General features: G+C 44.9%; 1 pseudogene; it reads right to left on the bottom strand.

Annotated features, from left to right (window-relative positions):
- Positions 1–17,147, bottom strand: part of LOC143680127 (phosphorylated adapter RNA export protein-like) — a 39,606-nt pseudogene extending 22,459 nt beyond the window's left edge.
- Between the last annotated feature and the right edge of the window lie 327 nt (positions 17,148–17,474).

The following is a 17,474-nucleotide window of genomic DNA, read 5'->3' on the forward strand; positions in this document are numbered from 1 at the left end:
CCGTGTGGCTGAGGACATCTGTGGAGGAGCTCACACCAGTCAGCCCAAGCAGGGCCCTTAGGCAGCCGCACCCGTGGGGGCCACACGCCTGCCCGGGAAGTGCCACCAGGAGGGGCCAGCAGGGAGAAGCCTGCGGATCCCAGGGCCACGGCCGCCTCGGCTGGAGCCCAGTCTCTCCCTGGGCAGGATGGAAGCCGGGCTGGGGCCCGGGCGGGGACAGAGGTCAGGGAGTGGGCTGGACGTGCAGTCCGAGTGAGTCACAGATGTCCAGGTAGGCCTGGGAAGACCCTGGTGGCGCGGGGGGAGGGGAGGAGCCTGGGTTTCTGGAGCTCTAAGCTCGAGGCAGGGGCTGCCCTGGGAGAGACCCCAGTCGGGAACTCCAGGAGCCCCTCGGAGCTCCTGCTGCTTCTGAGGTTCAGTTCTCCGTCTTCACCCGTGGCCTTTTCTTTCCCTTTATGCCGTCTACGTTTCCTTTCCCTCTTTATGGGTTTTTTTGAATGCAAAAGTACCACTTAAACAAGAGATCTGTTGCTTTTAATTCAAAGGCGACTTGCTCCAGCAGCAGAAGGGTGCGCGGGGAAGAAGCTGTCTATGGCGGGCCCTCCTTGGGGTCTCCGGTCTCTCTGGGCACAGAGTTTGGTCGCTGCTCTGCAGTCATCGGCGGCACCCAGGAGAGCTGACAGCAGGTGTGGGGGTGAGAGGCCCAGAGAGCCGTCCTGGTCAGGGGACAGCAGCTCGGTAGGCCGGTGGCAAGGCTGGCCGCCGCGTGGGGGCAGCGGAGAAGAAGAGGGCGGGGCTGCAGGAGGGGGAGCTCGGGTCACCGAGCGCCCCGCAAACTGGGCTGGAGAAGGCGCTCTAACGCGAGGGCGCGGGGAGCATGCCTGGCGGATTTAAGTTTTTAGATCCCTCTGCCTGCTGTGGGGGGCGGGCGGGGGGGCACTACGGGACAGGGAGGAGAGGGGAGGACAAGAATCGGAGACCAGTCAGATGCCAGCTGCAGAGCTGAGGACCCCGGGGTCGGTGGCCGGGACCTGGAGGTGAGGAGCAAGTTTGGCTGGCAAGACAGAAAGCTCAAAATTGACCGGCAAACAACTCTGTAATTCGAGATACGGCTAGCAAATGGGCGTGACTGGTTAATGTGCCTTCTGATAGCTTTCAATTTAACAAAGTATGCTGGATCGCTAAATGCTATTCTTTTAAAATGAAGACTGTTAAATTATTCGCACGCAAACACACACCAAAATCTTGCACAGCTGGTGCTTCTCCTCAGGCTGCGGCAGGGCAGTGGGAAGGATGGAGGAAGGGAAGCAGATTTGGGAGCTACTTAGAAAGAAGGTTGGACAAGGCGAGCTATTGTGGGCAGAAGTCCGAGTTAGATTTTTAAGTGTTTGGTTTTTTTTTTTAATTAAATTTAATTGCCATGTTAAAATTCAAACAACGCTGCAGGTACTACAACGAAAAGTGTGTCCCTTAACTAAAGTCACCCACTGTTAATAGTTCTCGTGGATTCTTCTAGAAATGGTTTGTGCCATTATAGTCTAACACTTCATATTTTTCTTTTTACAACAGTGGGAAGATGCTGTACAGCCTTCTTTTGCCTTTCTTATTCACTGAACACTGTATTTTGGCAGTCTTGCCACTTGTACTTTACTCTTTTTAAGTGACTGCTTAATAGTCCATTTATTATACGAATGTGTTGTCATCATTTATTTAGATTGGTCCCCAAACTGATGGGCGTTGCGACTGTTTCCAGTCTTTGGTAATTAACTAGATTCTAAATAAGGGAAGAGACATGAATTAATGGAGGAAGAATTCTGGGCGGCAGAAAGGGTTTATACGTGAGTAGCATCCCCAGTGTTTTCATGGGTGAGGAACTGCTCTTGACCTGCCCCTTTGGGTGCACGGACATCTGAGGGTGGAGGCTTCCGTGGGAGGTGGGAGGGGAGCGGTGCTCAGGCTGACCTTTGAATCTATGCTTAGAATTGGGATGTGACTTAAGAGCTGGGCGTTTCAAACAGGGGTGGTTGGTGGTTTGAGGCGTTTATGTCCCCCAGAAGAGACCTGTGGGTGCAGACCTGTTGTGGTGGGGCCTTTTGCTTAGGTTATTTCAATTGAGATGTGACCCACCCCATTCAAGGTGAACCTTCATCCTTTTACTAGAGTCCGCTATAAGAGGAGAAAGCACAGGCACAAGCTAAGAGATGAAATGAAGAGAAGCTCACAGAAAAAGCCCTAGAGAAGTTGACTGAAAAAGCCCAGAGAAGCTGAGAGGCCCCCTCAGAAGCTGTGGGAGAGCCACTGAAGCCAGGAGCTGAAAGTAATGAAATCTGGGAAAGAAGGACCAGCAGACGCCAGCCTTGTGCCTTCCCATGTGACAGAGGTGTCCCAGATGCCAGGAGCCTGTCTTCGGAGTCCAGGTATTGTCCTGTTGATGCCTTGAGTGGGACATTTTCATGACCTACGACCTGTAAATTATAAGTTAATAAAACCCCATTGTAAGAGCCAACCCATTTCTGGTATATTGCTTTTCTTTAGCTTTAACAAACGGAAACAGATGGAGTGAAGCTTCTTTACTGTTCTGGTTTGCTAGCTGCCGGAATGCAATATACCAGAAATGGAATGGCTTTTAAAAAGGGGAATCTAATAAGTTGCAGGTTTATAGTTCTAAGGCCGAGAAAATGTCCCAATTAAAAACAAATCTATAGAAATGTCCAATCCAAGGCATCCAGGGAAAGATACCTTGGTTCAAGAAGGCCGATGACATTCAGGGTTTCTCTCTCAAGTGGAAAGGCACATGGTGAACACAGTCAGGGTTTCTCTCTTATCTGGAAGAGCACGTGGTGGACATGGCGTCATCTGCTAGCTTTCTCTCCAGGCCTCTTGCTTTGTGACACTCCCCGGGAGGTGTTTTTCTTCTTCATCTCCAAAGGTCACTGGCTGGTGGACTCTGCTTCATGGTTCTGTGGTGTTCTGAAGCTTTCTCCAAAACGCTTCTTCTTTTATGGGGTTCCAGTAAACTAATTAAGACCCACGTATACTGGGTGGAGACATGTCTTCAGTTAATCAAGTGTAAAACCCACAATTGATTGAGCCATATCTCTGTGGAGATAACCTAATCAAGTTTCCAACCTCTAGTGCTGAATAGAGGTTCTCACAAGATTGATTAGGATTAAAACATGGCTTTTCTTGGGCACATACATCTTTTCAAACGGGCACGTTCACCAGTTAAGGGTCTTTCAGGGGACAGGGATGCCACATCTGGGAGCACTGGTCACACTCCTCTGGTGGAAATGTCTTCTTGACCTTCCTCAGCTGTCACCTTGTTAGCATTCTAAACCCACCTACTGTCACAGTTGTTTCTTTGGGCCCCCTAACCATAATAAGAAATATGAAATATTTGCAAAAGTCAGAAAATAGATCTTCTGGCTTGAGTAGAAAGTTGTGTCAGAGGGTATGTATGGCAAAGAGACCTCAGCAATAATCTCCAATTTGAGGCTTCTTGAAGCCCTCCTAGAGTAAGTAGGCACATTGTATTCCCACGTAACAGATGACATCACTGAGGCTCAGAGAGATGATTATGAAAAATCTGAGGCTCACAGGAAACTAAGGTGCAAATAGCAAGTAGCAGAGACCAGTACTAGGTCACTTCTACACTCCTTCAGACTCATAAGGTGGCAGGTAACTTCCCTGACCTCAACTTGCCCATGCTTAGAATTTTTTAGTCTGCTTCCCCAATCATATTTTGCACTGTAATAAAATGCATGCTATTTAAAAAATGATTTTTATTGAAATAATAAGTAACATTAGCAAGGTACTTTACAGTTTGCAAAAACTTTAAACACTTGATTGACACATTTGACTTTTATAATAACCCCTCGAGTTAAATAGAGCAAAATATTAATTCCATTTTACAGATGAGGAAGTAGAATGAGACATGTCCAAGGTCAAACAACACCTGAGAAGCAGAGCCAGACAGGAACCCAGCCTTCTGATTGACAAATTTCAATACCTTTTAGACTCTCATTATTGTTTGCTATAATACTTACATTATGCTTTTATTGTGCTATTTAATTCTTTTTAACTCAAATTACACAACCTCTTGTAAACATTCATAAAAACAAACAAACATGATTGAGCACCTACCTGTGTAAACTGCTGGTCCTCTAGGTGGGGGAAAGGTAAATAGATAAACAGTTACAAAGATAAAACACAGCTTGCTACTTGGATACTTAATAAATGTTTTTTGATGATGATGAGATGACAATTTTCACTCAAAACTTAATGACCACAATAGACTTTTGTAGAAAGTGGGAGAAAGTAGCCACACATAGTCCCAGCCGTGTGTCTTCTCTTCCTTTTGCTCCCCAGTGGAAGTCATCTGGATTTTACACTTCGGTAAGAAACTGACATTTCCTTGGCATGTTCATCTGTAGGAAATTGCAGCCTGTGGCGTTGTAGCATATCACCAGGGGATGTTAAGTAGAGGAGAGTATTATGTTCCTTTGATGTCACTCTCCAGCATTGTTTTGGCCTTTTCCTTACTGACAGATATATTTACTACATCTTATTTCTACAACATCATGTAAAAAAAAAATAAAAGAATTTGTAGGAATTTTCTTTGTAAGCAGCATATTTTTGAGTCTGCTTACTTCTTCTCTTTTCAGGTCTTGGCTGGTTGTCGGTCTGCTCATCCTTTTTCGTTTCTGCAGGGAGAACTCTTTTAGAGTCTGTGCGATCTGAAGAAGGACGGGTGGGCCAGAGAGTTAGAGTTTGAAGATTCAACAGAACAGTGTGTTTAGAATTTTAAACATAAAACTAGCCCCAGACCTGACTTTGGTTCTAGATTTTGGTACTTTCTAACTTGATGACTTGAGCAACTGAACTTCTCTGAGTTTCAGTTTTTAAAGATCTTTGATTTGGGGTCACCCCTGCCCTATTTTCCTTACACGGTTAACTAAGAAGACCAAAAATTAAATAATTTGCGTGAAAGTTATTAATAGTGAACGAAATATTTTATTTTAACAATGTAATAGGTAAGGGGTATGGTATGTATGAATTTGTAAGGGGTATGGTATGTATGGTATGTATATACATCATCATGATCATTTCTTGGAGCAGTTGCATCTATTCAGAAAAAGACATAAAAAGAAAACAGTAAAAAATTCATACATACCTTACCCCCACCCCTCCTCCTCACCAATCACTAGCATTTCACTTTAAATTAATTTAACATTTGTTTCCCCTAATAGTCATCTTTATTCCATATGTTTTACTCATCTGTTGATGAGGTAGATAAAAGGAGCATCAGACACAAGGTTTTCACAATCACACAGTCACATTGTGAAAGCTGTATCATTATACAATCATCTTTGAGAAACGTGGCTACTGGAACACAGCTCTACATTTTCAGGCAGTTCCCTCCAGCTTCTCCGTTACATCTTGAATAACAAGGTGATATCTATTTAATGCGTAAGATTAAATTTTTACAGCTCTACATTTTCAGGCTAACTGCCCTTCTTGCTACACAGGCAGCTCTTTGTTGAAGACAGATCCAAGGGGCACACTTTCCTGGCACCACTGGCTATCCCTTCTACTGTGGAGATCCATGTCTCCGTACATCAGGGGGTGTGCGGCGCTTCCCAGGTTCCAGCGGGCCTCCCTTCCCTAAGGGACTTAGAAGACAGAGATCAGTGAAAGGAGCCACAGCCTCTGTTGCTGCAGTTGGTCTTGGGGCAGCAGCTGGTAACTAATAGTCTTCTCTTCCATTATTCATTCCAATTCCACTTTCCCTCTCTGCTAGAATTGCTTCTGCTGTCATCTCTGCTCTTCTTGATGGCTTGCCTGGTGGTGCACCCTAAAATCTTGGTTTTGATGTGTTGTGAGCCCCCGATAACCATGTTCCTTGCAGGCTGGATTGCACTTGCTGTCAATAGTCACATTTGGGCAAGATGGATCCAACGGATCATCTGAGTTCCACACATATTTCAGCTGTATTGTGCGATAGCAGTTCTATCTCCTTTGGCTGATCAGGCTCAATATTCCTCAAAGCCATAGCCTTTTATGTCACACAGTGTACAGACTGGAATAGCATTCCTAGGTGTGGAATGTGTTGCTTCCAAAACCCAAAAAGGGCCAAAGACAAATTGCATTTTGTCTTTTCCTTTAGAAGGGATGTCTTGGTTCACCCCTGAACACTGAACCCCCCAAAACTTTACTGAAGGAGCAGTTCTCTAAATTTTTGTAATTTATGTCCCACCCTCTGAAGAACATGTATCTTACCAAGGCTTCCAAGTGCCAGCCACCTCTTGCTCCTTCTTCCAATCAATCAGTATAATGTCACTGTCCCTGAGTCCCCAAGATCCTTAAGGGAGGGCCTCTAATCTCTACCTTCCCTCCAGAATGAATTTTTTATTTCCCATCTTCCCTGGATGGTGTGGGATTGGAGAAGAAGAGGAAGTACACTTCCAGAGGTTTACATTCAGCCTTCCCCACTATGATAGCTCAAAAACCAAGGGCCCAATATGGGATTTCTCCAACTTCTAAATATATCAACCCCAGTTACACATCCAAGGCCTGGGGCAAGTGGATCCACTGTAAAAGCTGGATTTCAGCCAGGTGTCTGCTTTGATCCAGCCCATATGCTCTAATGAACACTCTAATGAGGGTTCATGATGACATTTCAGGTCTTTGAATATCATTGTCCGTTCAGACTCTGTGTCTAGTAGTCTTCAAAATGTCAAGTAAATGGCTGTAGGTCACTTCCCTTGGGGGAAGGATTGATGGAGACAGTACAATACATACTTGCTGTGATATTGCAGGGTTTTTCTTCCTGGGGACCCAGCCAGGTCTTCATTCAATAGGTTTCAAGACTGAAAACTGTCTCAGCCTAGGAACTAGGCAAGGGATACTGACTTTTTATTGGGGAAGTGTTCTTGTTGGCTGCTCATCTGTTTCTGTTCTTTGGGACATCATGTTTTATTAATCAACTCAGTTCACTATGGGTCGAGTCCTTGGCTGGTCCTTTGACCTTCATGGTCATTAAGATAATTGTGACTCCCTCACCCCCCAGCTTCTGTTGCTGCCACCTGGCCTCTGTTGCGGTCAATGATCCCAGTTCTCTGCCTGCCTCCCCTGTGTTGTTCCTGACCTGCAGAGGAGAGCCACCACAGAAATGTTCAGTGATGCTGGTGCCTCTAACCGGCCCAGCCCTGATGGCCGTGGGGAATGGCGTGTCCTCTGGGCCTTCCATGGAACATAACCCCATGGTGGTGGGCCTTCAGTCCTCAAATAATTGATCCATTACAGCATGTGTACATCCTTCAGCTTTTTTTTCCTTTCTATTTCCTTTTGTGGTTCCATTTGGGTGCTAGAGTGAACATGGTCTCCCAGCATACTTTTTTTTTTTTTTTTTTACTTTTTATTGTAGTAACAAATAAACAACTCAAAAGTTCCTATTCAAACCACATTCAAGAGTACAATTCTGTAGTTTTGATTACATTCACAGTGTTTTTCATCACCTCAAACAGAAATTCTTTGCCCATTAAGCGATAACCCTCTCTTTCTACTACCTCTGCCCCTGGTAACTTACAAACTACTATCTGATTCCATGAAGTCTGGTTCTTCTAGGCATTTCATATAAGCAAGATTATATGATATTTGTATTTTTGTTTCTTGCAATTTTTGCTCAACATGATGTCTTCAAGATTCATTCATGTTGTGGCATGCATCAGTTCATTCCTTTATATAGCTGAATTACATTCCATTGAGTATTGTTTTAGTTTGTAAAAGCTGCCAAAATGCAATATACCAGAAACAGAACAGAATGATTTTTGAAAAGGGGAATTTATTAAGTTGCAAGTTTTCAGTTCTAAGGTTGTGAGTATGTTCAAATTAAGGCATGGCTATAAAAATGTCCAAACTAAGGCATCCAGGAAAAGATACCTTGGTTCAAGAAGTCTGATGATGGTCAAGGATTCTCTCTCAGCTGTAAAGGCACATGGTGATATCTGCTAGCTTTCTCTCCAGGTTTCTTCAGTTGCTTCCTCAGGGATGTTTTCTTTATGCATCTCCAAAGGTCTCTGGCTATGTGTGTTCTCTTGGCTCTGTTGGCCTTCTCCAAAATGGGCCCCTCTTAAAGGGCTCCAGTAAGCAACCCCACCTTGAGTTGGTGGAGACACATCTCCATGGAAACCATCTAATCAAAAGTTACCACCCACAGTTGGGTGGGTCACATCTCCCTGGGAACAATAAAAAAGATCCCACTCAGTGATACTGAATGAAGATTAAAGGACATGGCTTGTCTGGGGTACATAATAGCTTCAAACTGGCACATTCTACCCTTTGGGCCCCCAAAAGACATGTTCTTTCTAAATACAAAATATTTTCATTCCATAACAATATCAGAGAGCCCTAAACCATTTCAATAAAAATACAAATGCAATACAAAGTTAGAAACAGTACAAAATCTCAACAAAGTCAGCTACAGGCATGGTCTGTCCTAAGGCAAAATTCTCTTCTGGCTCTGGATCTGTAAAACTCAGAACAAGTTATCTGCTGCCAATGTACAAAGAAGGGATAGTCATAGGATAGCTGTTTCCATTCCCAGAGGGAGAAATTGGAAGGAACACAGTGTCACCAGACCCAAACAGGTAAGAAAATCTGCAGGGCAAAGTACATTAGATTTCAAAGTTTGAGAGTCATTTATCTTTGGGGCTTTGGAAAGTGGCAGTCCCATCCTTTCCAAGGGCTTGCTCTCTCCAAATGCAACCTTACGGGACATTGAGGAGACCACCTCTTTCTCGGCTCCACCCTCTCCAAGCATTGGGGCTGCACCTGGGCTCTCTGCCATCTCCGGGGCACACACCCAACCCCTCCATGTGGTGGCAGCCAGGCTCTCCCCAGCCCCAAGGAATGTGCCTCACAGCTCTTCCTGAACAATGAGGTGGAAGGTCCGTGCTCTCCCTTTGGGGTAAATTCACCCTGTTTAAATGCTTGGGTGGGTCTGCTCTCCTGGCCCCAACCCTTTTTTTTTTTTTTCAGCTACCACAATCACTTTATTAAATAATCAGAGAACAATAAGATTTCTTCCTAAACCCCTTTATTCTATATTTTTTGAGCCTCCTTACCCTATGAATATGGGTAGTATGTGACAAAAACCTTAGGACAAATCTACTCCTGCCACTTTCTTGTGCAGGGAATTTGCAATCTTGATTTGGAGAATGGGCATCACTGACCCACAAAATGAAAGTAGTTCTTGAATTGATCAACCCTATCAAGAATTAATTTTCAAGTTGCATGATTTATATCCAAGTCCATTGGGAAAAGTTGTAAAATCAAGCTTGAGACTGTGATCTTTCCTGAAATCACATGGGATTGAACGAAGATGATTTAAGGCAAGTGCATACAGGAGGGCAGGGGCAGGTGGGGCAGGAAGAGAACGAAGGACCAGAGGGTTGGGTTGGATGTGGGCTGACCAATGATAATGCACGCACTGAGAATAATTAATCTGAGAAGTTCCGAAATACCCAGAGGTGGAGACCAATAGCCACATGTGATATGAATCAGGGATATCTATTTTTTATATCAAGGAAGGGATTGAAAATCACTGAACACCATATGATACTTAACATATGAAACTCCATGATTGTCATGTTTTTATATCTAATATATTTGTATTCATATTTTCATTACTAGAATCAATATCCACTACCTTTTTTACATTTGAGTTTGGGAGATGAGGGTCCTCCTTTTGTTTGTTTGTTTTTATTTTATTTTACATGGGCAGGCACTGGGAATTGAACCTGGGTCCTCTGGCATGGCAGGCAAGCATTCTTGCCTGCTGAGCCACCGTGGCCCGAGGGTCCTCCTTTTGTTTCTGTTAGAGCATCTTGCAGGCTTCAGTTGGTTGGGCTGGAGTTTACTTCCAAGTGATGTTTTGGGTATATATAATCGGTGGGTCTAGAAATTGGGGACAAGCCTTGGTCTCTGGGTTTCTTCCGCATCTTCATCCTTGCCTTGGGTTGCCTGGCGATAGAGATGAGTACACACGGAACAGCCCAGCAGTGAGACAGATGGTTCGTCAGGGGAGCAGAAACACCTAGGGTGAGGCATGCAGTCCTCAGCAGAGCACAGGAAAGTGTGAGGCTTAATATGTCTGAAGACACCATTTTCAAGTGGAGTCACACCTGCATGAGTATTCACTGGGACTTGAATATGTTCTCCATGCATACAGCATTCCATGTGGACGTGGCCCAAATACTCCCAGAGCTATAGGTGCCTCCTCTTTGGGTCCCGTGGGAAGAAATTATTTGTCCTTACTGTGGTTGTGGTTGTGGTGGCTGGTTTTAATTTTTCTTTATTGTATAGTATAACATATATACAAAGCAAAGAAATAAAAAACAATGGTTTTCAAAGCACTCTTCAACAAGTGGAATCATACAGTATCTATCCTTTTGTGTCTGGCTTATTTTACTCAGCATCATGTCCTCAAGGCTCATCCATCTTGTCATGTGTTCAGAACATCATTTCATCTTACTGCTGCATAATATTCCATCATATGTATATACCACATTTTGTTAATGTACTTGTCTGTTGATGGGCACTTGTTTTGTTTCCATCTTTTGGCAATTATGAATAATGCTGCTATGAACATCAGTGTGCAAATGTCTGTTTGTGTCACTGCTTTCAGCTGTTCTGGGTATATACCAAGTAGTGCTACTGCTGGGTCATAGGGCAACTCGATATTTAGTTTCCTAAGGAACTGCCAAACAGTCTTCCACAGTTGATCTCTTGATTTCAGACCTTAGATTCCATGGTTCTGCCTCTGCAGTTATTTTCCCCCCACTTTGTCCCTTTTAGTCCAGATTGGCAGTGGTTTCATTTATACAGATCCCACAATACTCTTGTTGGTTTTCTATGCAGTACACTGGGATCAGGCTCATCAGACAAAAGGACTTTCCACAAATCCTTCCTGGATAACTCCATCTCCAGTCCTGGCATGTCCTTTAATGGTTGACTGGTTCCATGTTTGATTACATCCTCATGTGGGGCACTATTCTCTGAGGTCTCCCTTTCTGGAAGCCCAGAGTTTTTCAAAACATCAATTCTGGTTTCTTTATACCCAAGAGTTCAGTTCTCAGCTCATCTGTTTCCTGTTGCATTTCACTATAAGCTGCAAGGAGAAGCTAGGCTGCCTTTTCCACATTAAGTTTGGAAATTTCCTCAGTTAAGTATCATGAATTGTCTCCTTTAAATTCTAATTTCCACCCAACAGCAGTACTCAATTTAGCCTAATTATTTACCATTTTAAAACAAGGGTTGTCTTTCTCCAAGTTTATAATGACACATGCCTCATTTCTATCTCAAGCTTCATCAGAGGTATCTCTAGAGTCCACATTTCTATCAATAGTCCCTTCAAAGCACTCTAGGCCTTCTCTATCAAGCTCCTCACAATTCTTCCAGAATCTTCCCTTTATCCATTTAAAAAGCTGTTCTGACATGTTTGGTATTTGCAAACTGCAGCAGCACCCTAATTCTCCAGTACCAAAATCTGTTTTAGTTTGTAAAAGCTGCCAGAATGCAATATACCAGAAATGGGAATGGCTTTTAAAAAGGGGAATTTATTAAGTTACAAGTTTACAACTCTAAGGCCATGAAAATGTCCAAGTTAAGGTAAAGCTACAAAAATATCCAAACTAAGGCATCCAGAGTGTGCCAATCTGAATCTGTGGTGGACCCCAGAAAAGCCATACCCTTTAATCCTCATTCAATTATGCTGGGTTGGAGCATTTTGATTGTTTCCATGAAGATGTGACCCACCCAATTGTGGATGGTAACTTTTGATTAGATGATTTCCATGGAGGTGTGTCTCCACCCACTGAAGGTGGAGTTGTTTACTGGAATCCTTTAAGAGAGGAAACATTTTGGAGAGAGTCCATTTTTTGGCAGAGCCACGAGAAAGCCAGCAGATGCCGCCATGTTCGCCATGTGCCCTTCCAGCTGAGAGAGAAACGTTGAACATTGTCAGCCTTCTTGAACCAAGGTATCTTTCCCTGGATGCCTTAAATCGGACATTTCTATAGACTTGTTTTAATTTGGAAATTTTCTCGGCCTTAGAAGTGTAAACTAGCAACTCATTAAATGCCCCCTTTTAAGGGCCATTCCGTTTCTGGTATATTGCATTCCAGTAGCTAGCAAACCAGAACACAGGGAAAGATACCTTGGTTCAAGAAGGCTGATAGTGTTCAGGCTGGAAAGGCACACAGCAACATGGTGAGGTCTGTTCATTTCCTCTCCAGGCTTCTTCAGCAGCTTCCCTGGGGGCATTGTCTTTATGCATCTCCCAAAGTCTTTGGCAATGTGGGCCCTCTTGGCCCTGCTGGCTCTCTCCAAAATGGTTCCCTCTTAAAGGGCTCTAGTAAGCAACTCCACCTTGAGTGGGTGGAGACATATCTCCATGGAAACCATCTAATAAAAAATAACCATCCACAATTGGGTGGGTCACATCTTCATAGGAACAGTAAAAAGATCTCACCCAGCAATATTGAATGAGGATTAAAAGATATGGTTTTTCTGGGGTACATAATAGCTTCAAACCGGCACAAGTATATAAGGTTTTGTTCATCCATTCATCTATTGATGGGTTGTTTCACCTTTCGATAATCGTGAATAATGCCACTTATGAACATTGGTGTAGAAATATCTGTTTGAGTGCCTGTGTGCTGGTTTGCAATGATGTATGTATCCTAGAAAAGGCATGTTTTAATCCTAATCCCATTTTGTAAAGGTAGTCGTTTCTTCTAATCCCTATTCAGTATTGTATATTTGAAACTGTAATTAGATCATCTCCCTGGATATGTGATTTAATCAAGAGTAGTTGTTAAACTGGATTAGGTAGAGGCATGTCTCCACCCATTTGGGTGGGTCTTGATTAGTTTCTGAAGTCTTATAAAAGAGGAAACATTCTGGAGAATGAGAGATTCAGAGAGAGCAGAGCAGAACAATATAGCCATGAGAATTAGAGTCTGCCAGCCAGTGAGCTTCGGAGATAAAGAAGGAAAATGCCTCCCGGGGAGCTTCATGAAACAGGAAACCAGGAGAGAAAGCTAGCAGATGATGCCATGTTCACCATGCCCCTTTCGAGATGAGAAACCCTGACTGTGTTCGCCATGTGCCCTTCCACTTGAAAGAGAAACCCTGAACTTCATTGGCCTTCTTGAACCAAGGTATCTTTCCCTGGATGCCTTATGTTGGACATTTCCAACTTGTTTTAATTGGGACATTTTCTCGGCCTTAGAACTGTAAACTAGCAACTTATTAAATTCCCCTTTTAAAAAGCCATTCTGTTCCTGGTATATTGCATTCTGGCAACTAGCAAACTAGAACAGCCTGCTTTCAATTTTGGGGGGTGTATATTTGCAGCTCATATGATAATTCTATTTTCAATTTTCTGAGGAGCCACCAACTGATTTCTATAGTAGCTTTATCATCCTACAGTGCTACCACATCCTCATCAGCACTTATTATTTCCTGTTGTTTTTTTAAATAATAGCCATTCTGGTAGGTGTAACTGTGGTTCTGATTTGCATTTCCCCAATGACCAATGATAGTGAACATTTTTTCATGTGCTTATTGGCCATTTGTATATTTTCTTTAGAAAAATGTCTTTTCAAGTCCTTTGCCTATTTTTAAATCGGGTTATTCGTCTTTTTGTTGTTGAGTTGTTTCCGTGAACATTTTTTTTAAAAAGAAAAAATGACCAGTTTATTTTTAAAAAATGAACATGGAATGAGATATAACTAATTTTATTTATGAGATTGTGACTTTACCACTTTCACCTCTGAGACAGGTTACTTGACCCTCTCTGTAACCCATGGTTTCCCTGAGCATTTTAACCCCTTCCTCCACTGCCTGATGTGGTATCTCAGGCATTTCAACTTTCCTCAGCATGGGCCATCACTTTTCCAGGCTTCTTGCAGCCACCCCAGTAGCAAGTGGTACAATCCACTGGGTCCCTGGTAGGGGGTTAAGTCCCACATCCCCAAAGAGGGCCCCAGATGAATAAACTCTTATCCAGTATCATGTTCCGGCACCCTTGGTCAAGCACTCTCAAAATCTCCATCCATAGGACCCTCCCTGGTTCCTGCTGGCCCATGCTCGTTCTTAGTTCTTTCTTTCCCTTGTAAGGCCCAGCATGTGTGTTGGCTGAATTATGCTGTGCGGTAGGCCTGGTTATCGTCCTGCAGCTAGAAGAGAAGATGGTCAACTCCTGAGGGGCCCCTGATGCCTTCTAGGGAGAGGTCCTTGTAGTATCTTGCCTGGGCAGGGGATAGGGGGTGGTGTTGGCTTTTGATGGGGAGGGATGGTTCACCTTTGCAGGCTATGAGGGTTCGGTGGAATCTGGGCAACCCAAATCTTCAGGGACATCCTCTCAGATTTCCCCACCCCTATGTCAGGGTTCCAGCCCAGTTTCTCAACCAGGGCCCCTACCTTGGATGAAGGTTCAAGCAGCCTGCCTCAGTTTAATGTCCAGTGTCCTTGGAACTAGGGCATCTCTATTAAATTCTGAATTGGGTCTTCCTCCTCTACTGCTCTCCTGGGATAGAGATAAGGGACTCCTTGTAGACTCTCAAAGAGCTCCAGTTAGTTTAGATGCTTAGTTTCAGTTGTTTTCTGCTTTTCATGAACCTTAAGATGCCAGCTAATTTCATTGCCCCTGTATGTGCTGTTCTCTCCACTTGTCGAATGCCTGCGTCATTCACTGGCCAGGGGGTCGCCTTCATCTCATGCTTCTCCTGGTTTTCTGGCTGGAGGCTGCCCCTTACTCTCCACTATTTTTCCCATAAATTCTGCTTGCAGACAGAAGAGTCCCTTTTTAACTTCATCTCTCCTGCAATACCTTTTCATAGTTAAGAGAAGCCTATTGGCATTGTCAACATTCTGCATAGAAATCGCCTTAGCTACCTCCACAAGTTCATCAGGTACATTTTCTAGCTTCCAAGTTACCACAGGTGACAGCTTTTAAATTATTCCAGCACTACATAACACTAGTGGCTCTTTCTTCAGCCTCCGTTAGCAATTTCCCTTGGCTCATTCCGCCTCTACTAACAGCCTCCTTGCAGCCCTCCTAGCCCCTGTCCACTGCCGGTTCCCAAAGCCAGTGCTCCACTCCACACTTTAGGTTTTAATTATGGCAGCATTCCGATTCCAAGTACCAAATTCTGTTTCTATATTTACTGCTGAGTAATGAGTCAATCCAAGCCAACGTCCTGGCGTTAAACCACCGCCATCTATTATTTCTCACAGTTCTGTGGATTGGCCCAGCAGTCTGTCTTCTGGTCTCACCTGGCAAGCAGCTGCGTTTGGCTGGGGGCTTGAGCGTGGGGTGGCTGGGCCTCTCTCCACGTGGTTTCATCACATATCCTCACAAGCTTTAAGGATGTGGGCTTATTCGTGGGAGCTAAATTATAAAAGGGCCAGAGTGGAAATTGCAAGACCTTTTAAGGCCTAATCTCTGGAGCTTTATGGCATGTCACTTGCAGTTGGTCAAAGCAAGGCACAATGTGAGCCAGATTTTCAAGTGGCAGTTGGAGAATCAGCAATGCTTCTCAAATGGGAGGGGCGGTAAAACCAAATTGCAGAGGAGCAATGAATTGAGGGCCTGTTATTTAAGGATCTATCACCCTTATGTGAAGCTTAAGATACCTGTTAGACACTCAAGTGGAGCTGTCAAATAGGCACTTGGCTATAAGTACCTTGATCTCAGGGGAGGGTTTGAGGCTGGAGAAATAAATTTGGGAATCCTCAACATATAGACATGATGTTTATGTGAATCGTCGTGTTCTCCAGATTCCTGGTTCCTGCATAAATCTGGACTGCGAATGAGGTAGGGTGCTGGCAGAGTTGGTTCTCTGCAGCCAGAGTCAGTGGAGGCTGGTGGAAAAGGAATGTTCTGCTTTTGTAGTGGTTCTAAATCCACGTCTCCATTTGTGCATTGGCATTTCATGAGCCGGCTTCTTCCACATCTACCGCGGGCAGAGCACTGGGGATGGAGGCTAGAGCCGCCAGCTTGTAGGCAGTGAACCCAGGACATTCCTTTTCCTTGTTTTGCCACTTAAAAGAAGGAGCCCTCTTTTTGTTGTGTTGCATTCAAGAAAATTTTGTAGAAGTAGCCAGATTCCCATTCTCCCACTTCCAGCCGTTTCCTCCTATTTTCATCTAGAAAACAGTAATTTGGACATTATCCCAAAGCATCTGACAACACTGCAGTTACTAAAACTGATTAACAACCCCCTCTATTTTCTGTGTTCCTTGAGAGGAGTGGGCTGTGTGCTCTCCTGGTCTTAATATCTGGAAGAAGCAAAAGTAAAGCTGAGTCTAGTATTCCTGAAACAAAGGCATGATTTCTGAGTTACTCCAAAGCAGCAGGAAAGACAGGGGAGATAACACCTGCCTAGTAGGAAGCAAAGAGAAGTGGGATTAAGAGTCAGAAACCATCTCTACAATACGATCAAGTTCCAGTTCTACCTGGTCTTCTGATTTACTCTTCCTCCTAAATCTTTCTGGAGAGGAAAACTCTTTACATCCATGGTTTCTGTAGCTGCATCAACCTTTACCGGTTGGATAGTTTAGGGGGAGCTGGGACTCCACATTCTCCACCTGCTGCCCCGACCTTAACGCAGTACTCCCCACACTTGCAACTTTCCAAGGTCCTATTTGTCTACTGCTCTCGCTAATTTTTGCACTGCCCCCACCCCCACTCCCAAAATCCCGGGGCGGGGTGGGCACAGGGTGAAGCGGGCACCAGAGTTTCTGGCTCCACCTCTCCTTTCCTGAGCAGAACTGGGCTGCTCTAATTGACCTCGAGGGTCTCAGCTGTGCTAAGCAGAGTATTTGTTAGAGCTCGTTAGGCTTGTAATTAGTGCAGAGAATCTAGGTCAGAGGCAACGGGTTGGAGCGGAGGTCTCGGGGGACGTGAATAAAGATGGGGAGAGCAAACGGGTTCCCGGGCCCGCGGGGGGGTGAGCCGGGAGCACTGGGGCTGGTGTCGCACACAGACAAGTGGACAGGGACTCGCGTGCAGGACGGCGCTCAAACTCGGGCGTGCGCGTGTGTGCGCGCGTGTGCGCGTGCGTGTTCTGCTCCCACATGTCTCGGGTTTCCTTCCAACCTCTCCATATATGGTGCGGCCCCAGAGCAGGCCGGCGATTGGCCGCTGCGGCCCGGAGCCTGGCAAGTCGGAAGAAAGCGGAGAAAGAAACCAACCAGCTCAGGCGAGGGGGAGGCGGCCGTCGCTGATCTCCGGGGGTTCGGGATGGGGCTGGGCTGCGGGGCCGTGAGGTTTGGGTAGGGGAGCCAGTCTTTGGGGCTGCGTTCTGGGGACAATGAGGTAGAATTTGCCGTCGGCCGACGGGCCGGAGAGAAGGCGGGGCGGGAAGCCGAGCCATTTCCCCAGGATCGGGGCGCTGACGCTCCGC

This window comes from Tamandua tetradactyla, chromosome 4 (genome assembly GCF_023851605.1).
Source record: "Tamandua tetradactyla isolate mTamTet1 chromosome 4, mTamTet1.pri, whole genome shotgun sequence".
In the NCBI taxonomy this organism is placed as follows: Eukaryota; Metazoa; Chordata; class Mammalia; order Pilosa; family Myrmecophagidae; genus Tamandua; species Tamandua tetradactyla.